Source organism: Nipponia nippon, unplaced genomic scaffold, assembly GCF_047370975.1.
Source record: "Nipponia nippon isolate SJK-2023a ecotype South Korea unplaced genomic scaffold, ASM4737097v1 scaffold_12, whole genome shotgun sequence".
NCBI classification, from domain to species: domain Eukaryota; kingdom Metazoa; phylum Chordata; class Aves; order Pelecaniformes; family Threskiornithidae; genus Nipponia; species Nipponia nippon.
The window spans coordinates 19364440-19384641 of NW_028262313.1; the positions used below are offsets into that span (position 1 = coordinate 19364440).

The 20202-nt window shown below is 36.8% G+C and overlaps 1 protein-coding gene across 1 annotated transcript in view; it reads right to left on the minus strand.

Annotated features, from left to right (window-relative positions):
- Positions 1-20202, minus strand: part of PCDH11X (protocadherin 11 X-linked) — a 464470-nt gene that overhangs the window by 432305 nt on the left and 11963 nt on the right. The gene's annotated exons all lie outside the window — the stretch shown is intronic.

Sequence of the window (20202 nt, forward strand, 5' to 3'; positions counted from 1 at the left end):
AGAAGCACAAAGGAAATAAATGCATAAGATAACATGTTCTCTGGATTTACACCACAAGGACATTCTTTCACATGCAGAGACCATACTTTAATGTGCGTGGATCACTGCTTTATGAATTTTGACATTAAAAAATACACAGCCTTAACGCAGAAAATTCAGAATTCATATGGGCAAAAATGTAACAGAATGAGAATAAAACCAATATAAAAGAGTTCACTTCTTTCATTTTGAGTAGACCTCCCCCAGCTTCCACAAACAGGCTTTAGGAATTGTAGACCTGTCGCAAATACTGCTGAATGAACACGATAGTAAGCCTTTCTCAAGACCTCCACTCTTTGCAGGGTTTTGTAAAACTCAAAAGAAGACCAAGTTTGTGTGGGACATTTAACTACCACAGGATCATTTTTGCTTTTGAAAGAAATGAAGCTATGCTTTTCCAAATAGTGAAAACTTATCCTTTTTGTATTACTCAGAAAATAACAGTGCAACTACCATATTAAACTGTAAAAGTGCATGATGTACGTAAGTGCAAGGAGCCACTTCACTACACATTGGAAGATAATAAACAATACTGCAATTTCAAAGTAATAAATCAGATACTGTTGCTGAGAAGATGTACAGAGTGACAGTAAGTACTAAAAATAGTTCCAGAGAGAGTGAATTCTAAAACTCATTAAATAAAAGTCTTTTCACCACTTTGATCAGGGAATGTAGGGGATAAACCAAAAATGTATTTTCCAGTGACGGATTTATCGGGAAGACAACTTGTCATCTTCCTCCTCCAGTGTAACTCACGTCTATTTATCTGAATCGGTAGAACAAAAGCAAGATAAAAAGGAAGAAACATTTCCTTACTGTAAGGCAGTAACTCGACTCTGAAAGTTGATTTTGAAAAGAAATCTCATGCTACCTGTGTGTATTGAAGCTTCTAGTTTATAAACTGTCATGACTTTCTAATTAACAAGTTATATTCCTAAAAACAGCTTCCCTGTGAGTTGTTTGGGATCAAAAATCTTAAAAGCATATTTGATACATACTTTTGTAAGTACTTATACTCAAGAATATATTCCTTTCTAAAAACAAAAATAAAATTCCAATTTTACTCTAATTGAATAAGACTTCTGCTATTTCTCAGACTTAAAATCAGTGATGAAATTGATACAATTCATTTGCAAGAAAGAAAATAAAATTAAGATTAGAATGGCATGTTTACAGGGGAAACACCAAACACTCACCATTCCATTCCAGCTTTTCTGCTAAGTTTTTGTTCACTGTTCAGATTCTCTAGTAGCAGTTCAGTCTTGAATATACACTATGAACTTTGGCTGACGGGCAGGGGTTTTTCCTCCCAACAGGAAAAAATGTGGAAAAACCCCATAGAACCATAGAACACAATAAGCGAATACTTAAGCATGAAGAACACCAGCTTAAATACAATATCCATCTCCTATTGAAAAGATACAGATTAGTCCCACCAGGTAACGTGTATCCTCCAATAAATTATAAACTATCTATCCTCTGAGGCTGAGACAAGCTCTCCCACAATTCATGAGAAAAACTGCATAGATAGAGTGGTTAATCTTAGCAGTAAAGTGAATCATGGGGGCGTATCTCTACAGGAAAGCTAACACCAGAATAAACAAAATAGCTGAAGTGTTATTTAGCAATATGACTGACCTCACACAAACTGTACTGTTCCAGAAAAAGCAAATTAAGCAAAGACAGTTGAAGCCATTTCTGTCCAGTAACGACTCGTGTAATCCAAGTCAGACAAAAAGCAAGCTTTCCCAGATCTGGATCCACTCAAAGTTCTTTCCTGAGGTTAATTCAATCACTGTCCTAAAACAGATGTTTCCAATAACAGTACGCATGCTGTTTGTGGCACAATAAAACTTCGTAGTATGAACACAGAAATTGGACCTGCGGCCTCTTCCTTAGTGAAAAATATCAACACCTTTTGGGCAACCAACATTATTTCAACCACCAAGGTGTCAGTGTGGCAAAAAAGAACTGAGAACTTTCCCTAGATTCTTCATAACTACTCCACTATGATAATAACCTCAGGCTAAAGAACCAGCACAACGCCCATAGAATTAATCTTGCTTTGACACACTTGCTAACAAAGACAGCATCTCTCAGGCACACACAGGTTAGAATCAGGAAAATGGTAGTAAGAAAGCACCCTCTGGGGGTGATAACATGCTCTGAATAATTCAATGTGAAGTTTAGCCTTCATATTCTAAAAATATGATGTAAACAACTGAATCTACCAAACCAAAACTATTAAAATAAATCAACCTAAAATCCAGCAAACACATGTTAACTTATGTCCACCAACTGGGAAACTGACCATCAGCATGGAAAACAACACACACCTCAAACAATTTAACTTAAACACTCCTTAAACAATTTTTAACTTAGACACAAAGATTTAGACTATACCTTGATTTTTACACTTACTTAATTTCTATTTCTTTATTTTAAAGGGTTTAATGTATTGTTAGGATTCTTGCACATTAAGCTATTAAGCTACGAACAAGAATTCAATTTCTTATGTTTATGAAGCAGCGAGTTAAATGAACAGTTGATTTTGAATTCAAAATTTTTGTTAGGCACATTACTATTTTTAAAACATGCCTAGGACATTCTACCAACGACCACATCTGTCATTAGACATCAAATTCACATATGCTGAAATAAGACAAAAGAAGTACTCTCCAAGAAAGGACTGAATCAATTTGTTCATGGAAATCTGCAGGACTGCTCACTACAACAAAATAGTTTTCAGTTGTTACACAGATTCACAATTTAGAGCACTATCTCAAACTTCCTAAGGTGACACTATAAAACAGGTTGCTAAATTTGTTATGCATTCTACCTACAGAGTCAAAACTCTACTTCCACCCTCAATTTACTTTACTTTTACCGTAAGAAGAGGCCTACTGTGGATATATGTGAAAGAACCCATTGTAAAATGTAAAATTAAATTAAATCTGTTTTGAAATTCAGCATTAAGGCTTTTAACAAAACAGAAAACCTAGACTAAATTAGTGAAAGTAAGTATGACAGCTGAAATGACAGAGCTTCCAAGAGGGCTAAGCATTACTGAAGTTTTTCCTTATTACGCTTTTAGGCACAATCTGATTAGTTCCAACAGCTGCCCAGCAGGAAAAGCCAACCAATAATTCCACAATAATATGCATATTAATGTATTTCTTCAGTTTTCAGTGATTTCAAGCCAGGTAGCACACAGGACTATAGCATGAACTTGTATCTTTTGATTTATAGTGATACTGAATACTTGAAATGCAAACCATGTCAGAAAATCCTGATCATAACAACATAAGTTACTGCCTTAAAACCTCTTCTGATGAAAAAACTTGTTCCACCCACTAGTATACAAAGAAAAACCAAAAAAAGTACAAGGGGAAAAAATCATAGACTCATAGATTCATAGAATTATTTAGGTTGGAAAAGACCTTTAAGATCATCAAGTCCAACCGTTAACCCAGCACTGCCAAGTCCGCTACTAAACCATGTCCCTAAGCACCACATCTTCTAAATACCTCCAGGGATGGGGACTCAACCACTTCCCTGGGCCGCCTGTGCCAGTGCCTGACAGCCCTTTCGGTGAAGAAATTTTTCCTAGTATCCCATCTAAACCTCCCCTGGTGCAACTTGAGGCCATTTCCACTTGTCCTGCCACTTGTTCCTTGGGAGAAGACACAGACACTCACCTCACTACAACCTCCTTTCAGGGAGTTGTAGAGAGCAACAAGGTCTCCCCCCTCAGCCTCCTCTTCTCCAGACTAAGCAACTGCAGCTCCCTCAGCTGCTCCTCGTAAGACTTGTGCTCCAGACCCTTCACCAGCTTTGTTGCCCTTCTCTGGACACGCTCCAGCACCTCCATGTCCTTCTTGGAGTGAGGGGCCCAAACCTGAACACAGTACTCAAGGTGCGGCCTCACCAGTACCCAATACAGGGGCACTTTCACCTCCCTGGTCCTGCTGGCCACACTGTTTCTGATACAAGCCTGGATGCCACTGGCCCTCTTGCCCACCTGAGCACACTGCTGGCTCATATTCAGCCGGCTGTCAACCAACACCCCCAGGTCCTTTTCCACCAGGCAGCTCTCCAGCCACTCCTCCCCACACCTGTAGCATTGCATGGGGTTGTTGCGACCCAAGTGCAGGACCTGGCACTGAGCCTTGTTGAATCTCATACAGTTGGCCTCAGCCCATTGATCCAGCCTGTCCAGGTCCCTCTTTAGGGCCTTCCTACCCTCCAGCAGGTCAACATTTCAACTTGGTGTCATCTGCAAACTTACTGAGGGTGCACTTGATCCCCTCATCCAGATCATCGATAAAGATATTGCACAGAACTGGCCCCAATACTGAGCCCTGGGGAACACCCCTTGTGACCATGCACCAAGTGGATTTAACTCCATTCACTACAACTCTCTGGAGCCAGCCAGTTTTTTAACCAGCAAAGAGTACCCCCAACCAAGCCATGAGCAGACAGTTTCTCCAGGAGAATGCTGTGGGAAACTGTGTCAAAGGCTTTACTAAAGTCCAGGTAGACAACATCCACAGCCTCTCTCTCATCCACTAAGCAGGTCACCTTGTCATAGAAGGACATTAGGTTAGTCAACCAGGACCTGCCTTTCATAAACCCATGCTGACTCGACCTGATCCTCTGGTTGTCCTGTACATGCCACATGATGGCACTCAGGACAATCTGCTCCATAACCTTCCCTGGCACCGAGGTCATGCTGACAGGCCTGTAGTTCCCTAGATCCTCCTTCCAGCCTTTCGTGTAGATGGGCATCACATTTGCTAACTTCCAGTCAACCGGGACCTCCCCGGTTAGCCAGGACTGCTGATAGATGATGGAAAGCGGCTTGGTGAGCACCTCCACCAGCTCCCTCAGTGCCCTTGGGTGGATCCCATCCAGTCCCATAGACTTGTGTATGTTTAAGTGGGGTAGCCAGTCACTAACGCTTTCCCCCTGGATTATGGGGGCTTCATTCTGCTCCGCGTCCTTGTCTTCCAGCTCAGGGGGCTGGGTACCCCAAGAACAACTGGTCTGATTATTAAAGACTGCAGCAAAGGCGGCATTAAGTACCTCAGCCTTTTCCTTGTCCTTTGTCGCTATGTTTCCCCCTGCATCCAATAAGGGATGGAGATTCACCTTAGCCCTCCTTTTGTTCCACTGTGCATAACTATTAAATTAGTCAGGTCTTTGTTACAGGCAATGAGTAACAAAAAGCAATTTTCTTTGTTACCTTGCTCATGAAACTCAGTAGCCTGTAGCATATGCTATGCTGTGACAAATATGTAGTTAAACTTCAAACCACATTCGAAATAGTTTCTGAAAGACTTCACTCCTGTTTCTAAGAACTCTTCTAGTATTATCTAAACATTACAACAGCAATGAGGAGACTGGTAGTTTTACCATTTCTTCTAGCCCTATGAACATTAGATACAATTTCTACACACACACAACCCCCCCCCCCCCCCCCCCCCCCCCGCCATGTTCATAATTGTGAAAGTTCTCAAGCCTGGGAATAAGATTTTCAGCCAAACAGAACACTGAATTATACGCTCATACATCAAATTATTTTAAAGTTATTACCAAAGCTAATCATTAATATGGAAGCACCTAAAGCCCCCAGGTTTTAATTCTGCAAAGGTAAATTCACTTCTTAAAGAGCCTTGCTGTTCTTCCGGTTCCTTAACATAGGAAAACTTAGCAGAAAACTTTATTCCTGGAGTAGTACAAAGTTTTCTGCCACTGGGTAGCAGAATAAATTCTGCCTACATCTCTGGCCTTTCCTTCTCATCTTAGCTCAAGCATATATACATTTCAACTATGAATCAAATTAATTTTATTTCTACTTAATCTAATATAATGGGCATGCTTATTTGCGAAAAATGTATTTGCATGATTTCTGATCTCCTCCATCAGCCTATGAAAAACTATATACATTTTTAAGTAAAATAATAAAGTTTAATTCCTTCATCACTGTATCCAAAACACAGTTCAAATACAGGGCTGTTTTGATCCTATAAGAATATCACCAGTGGACTGATGTAAACAGAAGCTAAAATAAGTGCTCGTCACATGATGTAGTTTCTAAAACTTTGCCTATATTCCCGATGTTCAAATTTTACAATTTACAAGTTTTACAAAACAGTTTCAAAACCCAGCTGGGGAAACTGCACATATGAAAAAAATCTACATAAGAATATCAGAACCACCACATCTGGACAAGAAATTTGTGAGCCTCAAATTGCTGGAAGCTCAGGAATAACTTGGGAAAATATGCTTGTGCTGTTCTTACTATCTCTCCTGAGTATCTCATACCAAGTTTCAGAGACAGGATACAAGATCAGACAAAACTCATTTTCATCCAACAAGGCCACTCTCAGGTCAAGTCAGTATCACTCACATAACGTAGCTATAAGGAAAACGAGGCACAGAAAGCAGAATTGACTCATTCACAACTACTCTGCAGGCCAGTAACAGAACCACAATGAGACAAATCTCACAGTTCAGTGACCCTCAAAGATCACATCATCAGAATACAGAAAACATATATTACAGAAAACAACACGAAAGCACAAATAATACTGGTTTAGATACCGTTAGAAAATGAGAACAGGATTTCAAGTCAACTGTACCCTTTTAGAAAACTGCCTAGGCAGTTTGAAAGAAGACACCACTATTTCTCATACAGCAATGCTCTAAATAACAAAAAACTTCTATTCAGATTGCTCGTTTATTCTCTCCAAAAGTTAGTGGAAAGAATGATGATAAAATTGATCTTTTATAGAAGTCATAAACATTGTAAATAATCATCCTGCCATCCATATACCACAGTACTAGAAGACAGACCATTGGAATGGTTTGCATCCTTTCTATTTTTTTATTCAGACTCTTTGAAGAATTTTTAATGCTTATTTTTCCCTTCATTATGATTGAAATGCACACACTTTTGCCTTCTAGGACCCCACCCTCACAAGCAATCTTAAAAGCAAAAACCACTACAGAAACAAAATAGATTCTATTGCTGTCCATGCTGTCTATTGCTGTCATTGTTTAGTACTTAGCAGAAACAACTGGGCTCGCAGAGATAACTACTTGAGACTTTGAAAATGGAGACAAGGAAAGCCTGAAAAGACAAAAGTCCAGCTAAGATTCATATGTGAAGCTGTACAGTAAAGGTTATAAAGTCTTAACACAATGCACTTCCAAGTCTGAATAATAAAAACATCATAAGCAGATATTAAAGCACACACTAACAATTTTTTTTCCTTTAACTTTGTCAAAGGTCCAGTTAGGCATTTAACTTAATTGCCAAGAATTCTGGATGATGCTAGCAGTTGAAGGTTTAAATTATTCAAATGACAATTTTTTATGAGTAAGAGACAACTACTGGACTACTTCAGAAGTTAAAAAACCATAAAATTAATGTAAAATCTTACAGAGAACTAGGTAATCCATAAACTTCAAGGAACAGATTCATGTTCTGATATTTTACAAGCATAGCAAGTATCTTGGATACTCATCTTGGATGAATATTTCATTTATGTGAAACAATAAAAGGTGTGCAACACTGACGGAAAACAGGAAAGTTCTATCAATTCTTTATGGTCTATTTGGAAGACTGACTTTCAAATTATGGTATTCACACTTTGTGTTGGCTTTCCATACAACGGTCAGTTCAACAATAGAAAATACTAATATATAACTGCCAGAATACTATTTTTGAAGTTACATTGGAAACAGGATGGGGAACAAAACAGAAGCTACTACTTTGTTTATACCTTTAAATGTGCTACGACAAATAGGTTTGAAAAGTCCCTTAGGGAATGAGGATGAAAAAATTATATGGCTGGGGTTAAAGCGAAGAGCAAAAAGTAATCTCAAAGTGAAAAAGCCATAATATCCCATTCTGAAAGGCACAGAGGAACATCCTGACTCAAAAGAAAAAAGAAAAGGAAAAAAAAACCAACAACCCAGAAAATGTCAATTTGCTTGATAAAGCAAAGAGAAAAGATTACAATTATTTGACTGTGGAACATCAGCAATAACCACAGCAATAATACACATCACATTAATAGAGCCAGCAATTATAGCACAATGTGAGAAAAATGTATTTCAATACTGACAGCTGATGACTCAGAATTCATTCCTTTTACCAGTGTTTCTTTTTGTTTCTTTAAAATTGTCTGAAATGCTCTTTGCTACATGTCCCAGCTTCAAAAGCTCTACGGGACTTCAGTGTTCAGACCAATTCTATTTCTGGGCTAGGGAATATAAATTACTTTGTAATAAACCTTTCTTTCAGGAATAAAAATACCCATACTAATGCAGTCAAGTACCAAGATCCATGGTTGACACTTGATTGAAATGTATTCTTTGACAGCTAAAAAAAATGTCATTTTGGTCTTACCTTTTTCTCCTCCCTGTACTTCCCCTTGAAAGAAAAATATTACATACAGTGTATTTGGGGGAAAACCACCTAGCATTATTTAAATCTCTATCACTATCATCCAATATTAGAAAGCTAAAAGCAAAATTAAAATCCAGAACACATTATTATTGTAAAAGCTTCTCTAATATTTTGTGTATTTTATGACAACTAAACCCAGGAAAAACTGAAACTACCTCCCCTATTTTCAAAATGTATCTTAAAAATTTGAAATCTTCATCCCTCCCAAAACCAGAGATCATAGAAAAGTGAGTTGGACAAAAGAAAAATCTGAAAGCTTTGTGAATATCATCATTCACCTTTATTTTTTCTTTTCTTTACTGAACATTTTGAAAATAGTAGTATTTTTTGATTGTCTCGTATGTATATATGTGAAAAAGACAACTACTCATTAATAACTTGGAATCTTTAATAATAATAATTGGAATAATTTTAGGATTTGCATGGAGTCTGCTGGAGGTTTCTTATGATAGACATCCAAAATACAAGTAAAATTTGTATTGCTGCATCCACTACAATAACTAAAAGAAGCAGGAAAAAAAAAAAATAACCCTCACAAAATTATTCTGAAACTAGAATCACTATGGATCCAAAGAACTTTCACATTCCATGCAGCAATACAGAGTACGATTAGTTAATTTTCTTCTAGAACTTGCGATAATTATTTTTAATTTGGTCAAAAAAATAATGGTTTTTAAATGTAGTATGTTTCATGCTTGGATGGCAATAGCTCTTGCTGCCTTTAGTAATAAGGTTCTTATTTAGTAATAAACAAGTTTAATGACAAACTTTTTAACTAAGACAATTACCAAAAAAAAAAAATCTCTTGGATACATTGGTGATGACTACTATATCAACTGGATAACCAAAGTCAGTTTCATTAGCATAATTAATAAATAAATGGTCTGAAATTCAGAAAGCTATATCAGGTCATTCTTTAAAGATAAAACAGGGGCCAAAGAGAAACATCTTTATTCAATAGATACTGACACCGAATGTATAAAAATAATGCACCAGCACAATGGTGGTAAACTCTCAGGGTATTTTCAAAAGGCTCCTACCTCTTTCCTTTGTGACATACAATATATGAAGTCTTTAAAATATTGTAGATTTTGAGACAGTAATAAAGATTATGGGTGCCGTATAATTTGTCCTAAGTGCACTGTTAGCAACCTGCCAGAATAAAAGATGTCCCATATATAAAATTGCTAAATATACACACAGTCTAAGCCACAATTATTTCTTCTACTGCATCTGAGAAAAAGTTCCCAGAAGAGGTAATTTGGTAGCACTGTTCTCACGTATCAGATTTGGGGAAAAGATAATAGTCAGAAACCTGGAGGCCATATTTGATCTCCAAGTATTTTGGGGGGCCCTGATTTATGCAAAGCAGGTAGGACAGATTAATTTTCAACAGCACAGGAAAGAGGGACACAAAGAAATCAGGTGACTTATCACAGAGTCAAGAACAGGTTTATATACCACTCACTAGATGGCTGCAAGATCAGTGTGTGTCCTGCTAGCTGTATTTGGTAGCTCCAAAAAAAGACAAACAGATATCAATGAAACAGTTATAAATACTACTCCAGGAACGATGTATTAAGCAGCTCTCTGTTTAAGAACCTACTACTAAATGCAGTAGAAAAGACAGACAGACATTCATGAAATGGCAGTTGATGACTGCATGGGGATTCCCAGACTTACCGCGAAAAACACAGTAACCCACTGTGGCACAACACAAATCTGTTACCATTTTAAAAAAATTGCGAACAACTTATTGTGGTAAAGCTCCACAATTACAAGTGAGCAAACAACTGCTACCTTTTTGGAACAGCACACAGGTTAGGGAAGTATAAAAACAACGGTAAATGGGAACATGTGATGAAATCTGAGGCCCCTGAAATTCTTGCAAGTTACTTGAAAACCATCATCAAGTCATGAAAACTTAGCAGAGATCTGATGAATTCCTCACTCTTCTTTATCCTTGCACTTTTCATTACACTGTAAGGCATCAAGAGCATCTCAATACATTAGGAAACCACACAGTGATATCATCCTCTTCACCCGAGTACTTCAGTGGCAAATTTGGAGTTCATTTCTATATACAGTTTTCAAATGTTTTCTGATTTTTAAAACTGTACATATGGGTTAAACAACATTCAGGAGCTGCTTTTATAATTGATAAAAGCATTTACTCCTTAAAAGCACTGAAAAAATTCATTTCATTTCAGACTGTGAAAGTATTGATTTTTCAATGACTGAATTTCAGTGTTAGGTTGTCACGAGGAAAGCTAATGATAACTGTAAAAATTAAATTTTCAATTTAGAATTTTTTACTTACACATATTTTTAAATACAGCTCCCAGGAAGAGTGTGAAATATGCTGAGACACAGTGCACATTTCTCCTGTACTAACTCAAATTTACCCAATAGTGACATACTTACACACAAGAAATCTACATGCAACTGTATCAACAGCATACTCTGTACCAATATCCAATTAAACCTGCTGTCTTCCTGCTTGCATTTTACAGAAAGCCGAAAATAGAGAAAGTCAAATCAAATCAAACTAATAGTTCCCTACCCTCTGAAACTGAGGAGGATTTGATGGCAAGCATAACACAAGGAAAAGTTAAAGACTCAAGGCAGCTTCTACTGAAATCAAATGAAGTCTTGATCAAGTGACCAGTAAAACTCAATCATGGCTTCAGTTTTAACTTTCAGAGAGATCTTCCTAGAGAATTTTATTGTTTGTCTGCACTTATAAAATGTTTAGCCAGTAATTTTTGCAATTAACTGGTGGAAAAAAAATCTCATCTTCAACGACCCTTCAGCACTGTTTGAAATATTTTTAACTGTCTATGTTCACATGGTTTATAAACCCTCACGAATCTCAAATTCTCTTAAGCCGACTTATTTTGGGCTTGTAACACTGATTTGTTTCTTTTCTCCAAGTAGCTCATAAGATATAGCTATCCCAAACCAAATAAGCACATGAAAAAACCCAAACAAACGCACACACAAAAAACTGTTGTCCAGGTAACCATCACAGCATCTAAACCTACAGAAAAGGGCAAAAGTTTTCAGCATACTGTTGCTTATGTGAAACATTCAAAGACCTTCAGAAAGTTCAGTTAATGAGTGAGCTTACTTTAAAATCTGGAACACATGAATGACATATGGAAAACCCTATTTCTGCCACACATTTTATACCTGTAGCCAATTCAGATATTGCTGACATTAGAAATTTTGGCAACCTGTAAAGATTTTAAAAGTATTCATAAAAACAAAATTAAGTCAAGTTTGGAAAAGTCACTTGAACATGAAACATGAATTAACTGGGTTTGAACATGACATTTAATATTTTTCTATAAATTTTCCTCAGAGGTGCATTACATTGCCATCGTATAGTAAACATAAATATTCACCATTCACATGAGGATACTCCAATGTAACTGCTTAAGAATAGGACTCACATTCTGTAACTTCATATGACATTGCGTATTTGCAGTTCCAATATCATGCATATATGCAAACCAAACTATAATTTTATTGAGATACATGGGGTTTTCTTACTGCTTTTATTGTGGTTTACTGTTGAGAGCATTATAGAGTGTGTAATTGGCAATTTCTTTCTGTATAAATGAAACTGAAGTTTTTACTCAATGTGTTTTGGGGAAATATTAATTTCTAAGTGTCGCCTATACACTTGGTTTCAAGACGAGTATGTAAACAAATCGTTTGTCTATTATGCTCAGAAAGCATCACCACATCTGTGTTAACTAGCATACTGATCTGTCTGGACATCAACAAAAGACAATATTCATATAAGATAGATGAAGTGAAGATCTCCATTTGACAGATTTGTGCCTTCCAGCTTGAATCTATCATCCTTCCCACACAGAGACATGCTAAGTTATATATTATTGTTTAATCACAGCTAGTGTGAAAATCAGAGCCTTGAATGCGCCAGCTTGTCCCTCATCCTAACTCACTGAACCTACCGTGCCTGGAAGCAAGACTTTCTCCTCCAGTCTTCAGTCAATCCCCCAAAGGGATGTCAGGATAATGGAACCTGACACTTTTACAGTAATAATGCCATAAACTACCCTAAAGGAGCCTTGTATCAACTAACAAGAAGCAATTGCCTTGACTCTTGACTCACTACCACCAGTCAGTAGTAGAGTTTTATCTGCTTAGAGACACTAATTCACAGCTGTAAGAATGCAAATCAGGTATTTTCCCCTTTAAAAATCAGACCCAGTGACTTTTTCAAAACAATGTTCATAGATAACCACTTGTCTGTCCAGTTCTCTCTAGACAAATTACTACTGAGCAATGTTTTTATTCTACTACAAAACCTTCTCATAAGGATTGTATACTCTGATATTTCAGGTAGCAAGAAAAATGGGTAAATGGGAAGGGCTTTGTAAGAAGGTGGATGTTGAACTACATCATAAAATAATGAAAATAGTCTTATGATGCAAAGATGATGTAAAAAGATTTTGAGATAAGGGAGCTATATCAAGTGAAGAGATTTTTTTTTTTTTTTTAAATTCCTTATGTTCCTAAACTTAAGTAACTGGAAAACAGCGAGAAGCAAATGTATTTCATTAGATGGCCAAGGATAATGACAAATGTAAGGGATAAGAATTCTACCTGTAAGTATTCATAATTTCTCCCTCAGTCCACCTTCCAATTTCTCCTGTAATTACTAATAGAAAATAAGATATGAAAGGGACAAATAACTTTCCTTTTGATATTTGCAGGTGAGCTTTTCAAGGTTTTAGGATGACACTTAGCACTTATAAGCATCCCTAAAGTTTCTGTATCTCATTTTATAGGTTGTTTGAGCTCATGTCATGTTATCCATGAACCCAAAACTACCTGACCTAGACAAGGGAAATGATGGTAGGGAGCCAATTACTTTTCACCTGAACTGAAAGCTGGGTAAACTCTCTATTCCATTCTATTTGAACTACTTCTTATTACTTCAACAGATCTTTTAGATCATAAGGAAACTGATAACAAGAAAATTCTGCATATCTTTGGTATTAGGATTTATTTAATATTAAGAACTTTTACAGTTTGCACTACTAACAGATTTTTCCCTCTCCTCTCAAGAGCAACATAAGGGGTTACGTAAATATATCCTGTCCTAAGTCATTTGATGTGTTCTTTAAAGCATTTATCAGATACTTGCTGTGCACACCTAAATCTTTATTGGATAGGCTCATTAAAGGCTTCTTTTATGGGAAGGTATTGGGGTAAATAGAAGTTGCACAGGGTAAGTTAGGTTGGTATACATGTAAAAACAAGACAGAAATGCATTGGGGGGAGGGGACTGTTGCATAAAACAAGTTCAGAAACAAAGCTATTATCAGGCCTAATTGTACCTATCAGAAAAAAGCCTGAGTGAAAGGAAAGCCATTAACTTCTGAAAATATATTTACTTTTCAAGAACTGATTTCTAGTATAAAGGACACTTAAGAAGTTAACTCTATAACGGCTGTATCAAAGTTATTACTTCACCTGAAACCAACTGACCTCGGGTTTCTGGAACAAAAAGGCTCTTTCCCCACTCACAGCTTTAGAGAGTTAGCATCTGAAATGCTACACAACGGTACTAAGGACAACATTAACTAAACCATATAACCAGCAGGAAATGTTATGTATTTGTGAATAGTTTTAGACTCCGTGAAGCTCAATCTTTCAGAGAATTGAGCCTTTTTACTAATCCCTGAACTTCCCTATAGCTGAAGACTAACTTTCAAATCTAGCCCTGTTGTGCAGCACATTACTACTTCGTAAGTAGAATAAAACAAACAGAATAAAAAATCCTAAATTACTTGGAAGGTAGGTGCATCAAGATTTACAGAAATCTGCAATGGCACTTCAACCTCTACAGATGTGTATTACAGGAAATAACACAAGTTTTATGAACAACATCTACTTTTGAAGCGGCCATCTTAGCAAGTATTATTCGTAAGTCTTCAAGGGACTGCCGAAATTCTTGTCGCTTCAGATGGTAATTATCCATGTCTCAGTGGAAAAGACAAGGAGAGGGAACCACCCATATGAAAAAAATGAAGTTGTGTTATAACATTACACAAATACACTGATTTCCTGGCAGTAACAGAGAAAGAGAGAGATGTTTCAGTTCTGTCCTATTCCCCACTGCCACTGTGGACTTAGGAAAAAAGGTATTTAGCATCATTCAAAAGACAGCCTGCCTGTCCTAGAAAACCCCTCTCTTCTAAAGGGCAGCTAGAAGTTACCTTAAAAAGACAACATGTCCAACTCTCCATATCTATTAAATTACAAGCACTATAGGGTGACCTTAGAGCTTGACTGGAGTGCAACTCCAGAGCAAAAAAAAATTCCTAAATCTATTTTTGAGCTCCCTAAATCTATTACCTTCCCCATCTATGCTGGCACATGAAATGGAAAAGAACACGTAGTACTGTTCTGCAAATACATGAAGTATAATCCACATGAGCCATTACAATGAAGATGGAAGTTAACCTGTCCTGCAAAGTTATGCTGAATGAAATCCCTATGCTAATTCAATTGACTGTGAAATAAGAAAAACAAGCCACCCCCCCAACCAAGCAGAAACTCAAAATCTTAGTCTAAGCTACATGTGAATGGGAGGGGAAAAAATAAAAGCAAACAAAAAAACCCCCAACCCTCAAATGCTTTTTTAGCATACACCTTATTTGCACCTTGTATATAAGCACTGCCAAATCTAGGATTTGTTTTAACAAAACCATTATTTCTCAGTTTTAGTTTCAAATACCTAAGTACTATTGTTACCCGGGTCATCAATATGCATGTAATTGATTTTTGTTTTAGTGTCTGTGAATCTTGAAATATCACTGATCAATTAGCTTTTCTCCAATGACAAGAAAGAAATACTGAAAAGTTGTTATTGTCAATAAATTTCCTATTTGAATCATGTATTTTCCTGAGTATATGTAAGTCTGTAAAACGAAAATTCTTGGGATCTTGGATAGCCATCCTTTACAATTCAGCCATACGTCCCTTACACAATTATTAGACGGAGTTGCTAATAAAAAAAGAAATTAAATAGTGCAAAAATACTTTAGTACTGGTTGGTTACCATAAATTTTAAAAGGATTTTTGATAACGGGAGAATAATGAAGTTGGAATTTACCTAATCTTATTAGTGTCTAACTGCAATATTCAGTAAGACCTGACAATATTAATAAATGTCAGTTGACATGTAGAAAAAGCTCTACCTTCGCAGTTTTTTAACAGAAGGCAGATGTTGATAACAACCACCCCAGGCTTTCTGTGACCTATTTAAAGGGCCAATATAACACTTCATTGTCCTCTCACATTGCTGAAGTCTACACAGAAGAATCGTCCGTATTAATTTCAGTATGATTATCTGTGGGATATTCCCTCATTCAAACATGGTTTGAGAGTAAAAGTGAGGGTTGCTGCTTCAGCTTCCACTTAAAGAAATGAAAGCATAAAAAAGGACAGAAATGAGAGGTTCAAGCAGCTGATGCTTGGGACAGTGAAGATGATCTGGTGGACACCTGTGTTAAGAAAGCAGAAGTCTGTGTCACTGCACTGAGTTTGCAAGGACATTAACTGTGCTTCCTTCCCCTCTACGTACTGAACCACTTGGATAGTATTGGTGTAACATTAAAACACAAACAGGCCATAGAAAAGTTTTGTTTGTCCTCCTCTATTGTTACGAATTTGATAGTCAAAAGCACTATCACTGCTTATGATATGATTATCAACAATGATTTCATTTTCCGATTTAACTGCAGATCTAGTCTTTATAATTTTGATTTAACTACCTTCCTAGCTTTCATTTTACATAAAACACATCTCCTTCCATTCCTGATTTTCACAGTGACATTAGTTATTTGATCCAGAACTAGTGTGAGGCTCAGAAATAACCTAGTTGCAAGAGCAGGCTTGAAATCTGATGAAGATTTGAGATCTCCATCTTCCATGGCTCATGGAATTGACAAACTGTATCAGAAAAAAGGCGCAAGTTTCTATTGAAAGACATCACAATAAATGATTTACAGTAGCAAGAGGTAACTCTCCTCATCAGAGGCAAGACTGACGTGTTGTGAGACTGAGTAAGAATCTATTTTGTCAGATTACAGAGGTATGAACTGACAGCTACAAAAAGATTATTATATTATACTAGAAGGAATGCACCAGCTGCTTTTGATGATAAGTAAATACAAGAAAATTACTGTAATAGGTAAGAGTAACAGAACTTTAACAGCAACACCAATCTAATTTCCCCCCAAATTGCGACAGATTAGAGCAGCAACCTATTAGCACACAGGATTAGCTCACAGAAGAAAATGCTCTGCCTCTGTAAGAGCAGAGTTATGCTTTCACTCTAGTCCACTGCTAACTGGGTATTGTTGCACCCATGCAACATCTAGTGTATATGGTATACCTAGTTGACAAGAAATGCTAAGTAATCAACAAAAAGAATTTAATTCTAAACATGCACTTATACGAATCCTTTTGGAAGTATGAATATGACTCTCCATTATAGTGCTCTGAGCTGGAATTCTGTTCAAAACCTGCTCTGAAACACCTCCCCTTTTTAACATCTAAAAGAACAAAGAAATGCTTCACATTAAAATCTTCATAGTCAAAGCAGAGACCTGTGACACCTGTAAATTCTAAGTGTATTAATCAGGTTATACTAAATATTAGCTTGCCTTGAACTGAAATATAAGTGTACTGAAATAGTGTAATCAACAACAGCATGTAAGTATTTTTAACACTGTGGTGGTATTGCCAGACACAATGTACATTTTACATCAGTATGTAAGCAATGTGAGCTCCCTGAAGAGGGGAACAAAGACCTGTAGGCTTAGCTGCCTACTGGGGTTAAACCTCAACATTAGCATTTGTAGATTCATCCTTAATCAGAAATCCCTGCTTATTAACATTTCAAATTAAAATTTGCTCTTGCATCCTGCTGTTTTAACATACTACTTATGTTTATGAATGCCTGTTTCTCTTTTTCCCTGTCATTCCCAGTTTACACTTTAAGTAGTCATCTCAACTGAATTAAATCATTGGTTTTCCATCTGGCCATTTCTTTCCCTGAACTACTTCATTATCTGTCTTAGCTGCCTGTTCTATCACCTCCTACTATCAGTGTTATGACAGCTTTCTGTCCAACCTAGACTTGGAGCTATTTCTCATTCTAAATGCTTTTTCTTTTATTTTTAAATGATATCTAATTAAGTTCTTCCTCCCTAGCCTTGTTCTAGTAAACACTGTTTACCATTTGCCATTTGAACCCTTAATGTCATCCTATCCATGGTCAGCTTCAGGCATCTCAGCAGAGAAACACAACCTTTTATAATGCCATGCACAACAATTTATTTGGGTAACAGCAAGATGCCTTGCATGGCTGTTTCCTGGAAACCCTCTTTTCTATGGGGAAGGAAAAAAAAAAAAAAACCCACCCAACTTTCATGTAATGTTAAAGCATCCCTACTTTTAAATAATTCAATATTTGTAAACTTCTACCAGAGCAACTCTTGGCCAATTACTAGCACTATTTCATTGGCTGGGTGGGAGATATTTCTTTGCAAATTGTTGCAACTCATTATCTAAATAAGGAAACAATAAGTACAACTGAAAAGCTATCTGAAAGACATGTTTGGATCTTCCTCTTAAAAAAAATTAAAAACACTGCTTTCCTTAGAGCATCTCCTAGAACTTGTCCTCCACATAACTCCTAAATAAGTCTTACAAGAAGAAATGCAGAGGTTATGCAAAACTGTTGTCTTTTGAGAGTTCATGCATTTCAGACAGTATATAGTTGAATCACAGACACCTGGAGAGTTTTGAAGCTGCAGTACCATGAATCAGTTACATATAAATAAGTTATTTTCTATTGAGGTACCATTTTGAGAAAATGCAGGCAGGCAAAAAATACTTGAATGCTAGTTTGTGTGGTAATGAAAGCACTCTCTTGTATTAAATATATTAAATCCTGTGTTACGGAACTTCCACGTAATGCTGAACCCAAAATACAAGAATACCTTTTTTACAATGTTTTGTTTTCTTCTGTTTTAAAAGGATTTTTAGAAAGAGGCAGGAGATTAAAATAACATGCAAGTCTATCATATAGTTAAAAGACTATAATTAATTATCTACTTTGCAAAAGAAACTCAATACAGCAATTACATGCAACCTTTTTCCCCACACTTTGAGGGGGGCAGTAAGGTAAGTGTAACAAAGTGAGGAAATATTGTAACACATGAAAATTACCTTCCCAGTGAGATACAGAGTTGCTGAAAATGTGTTACAGACCTATAAACTATTCAGCTGACTTTGTACTGAGAAGTTAATTCTTTTTTTAGAAATTGTTATGGCAAAAATCTCTTCATCTTCTGGCAAAATAGGCCTGGCTTCACATAGACAATAAGCACATTTTAGCCAAACTTTTTTAAAAAGTTATATTTAACTGAAGAACTTTCTCTGCATTGCACAGCTTGTGAATTTTCTATTACTTTCTCTAAAATACAGAGCAACATATTTCACTGTTGCTGCACGCATAATAAAGCGTCAGCCTTTGTGCTTCGACGAAGTGACTTGCATATCTTATAATCTCCCACTCCTCTGCCATCCTCCAAGTATGCTGCCCTGCCCATCATCTTCATATCTGGTGCTTCCCAAAATTCTCCACAACACTGTCATATCAGCCCTGTAAGACTCATCCTGTTCAGAAGGCAAGGCAGTTTCATGTGCTGCAGTTTTCCCACTTTTCTGTATGCTGGTCATAAAAGGAAGGAAAAGGTCAGCACACATCACAAGCCAGAAGCCATTAGTATCTTCAGAGTATACCCCAAAAACCAGCATAGGATAACGCACATGGGAAAAGTGTTTTGGGAGAAAAGGCAAGCAACATCATCCTTGTGTGCCTGCCACCCTCCCTCTTAGTATTTCAGTGTTACCCAGGAAAGAATTCTCAGGCACCGCTACTGTTCCCTTTCTTTTTCATCTCCCTATTCTTCCCCAGTGATGGATGGATCTTTGTATGCTACATTCCCTGCCTGCTCACCAGAGTCCTTCATTTCTACTACCTTTTCCTCCCTCCTCTTATATGATCACTTTTGGTATTAATACTGTAAAAACTACCACTGGAATAACATCTGGACATTACTATTCCAAACAGTGTCTGGCTGTCATAAACCACTTCATGGTTTTACAGATACTTTCCAAGGTATGTGAAATTGCTGGCTTATTTAAAGGCAGCAGAACCATAACTCACAAAGTACCTGACCAACAGGCATGCAAGAGAAAAATGCAATTAATTCATTTAGGAGATCTGTCTATAGGGCTGTGATTTTACAAATTATTTTGGTTGCAGCACATCTAGCACAAGAATTCAGAACTTTCAGTCCATACCAGTGTGTGTTCATCCATATCACCCTTCTTTCCCTTATGTCGCAAAAGCAGTTTTTCAGAAACACTTGAATAAACATGTAACTGGTTTTATTTCTTTTTAATTTTTTTCCTAGTACAATTAAGTTTGTTTGGTTTTTTTTTTTTTAAAAAAAAAAAAAAAAGATATTTGCACATCTCAGTGAAACCTGGCCCTCTGGCAGACCATCTTATCTCATGTTAGTTCTTTAGACAAGTTCTTATGCCCTACCCTACTTTTGGTACAG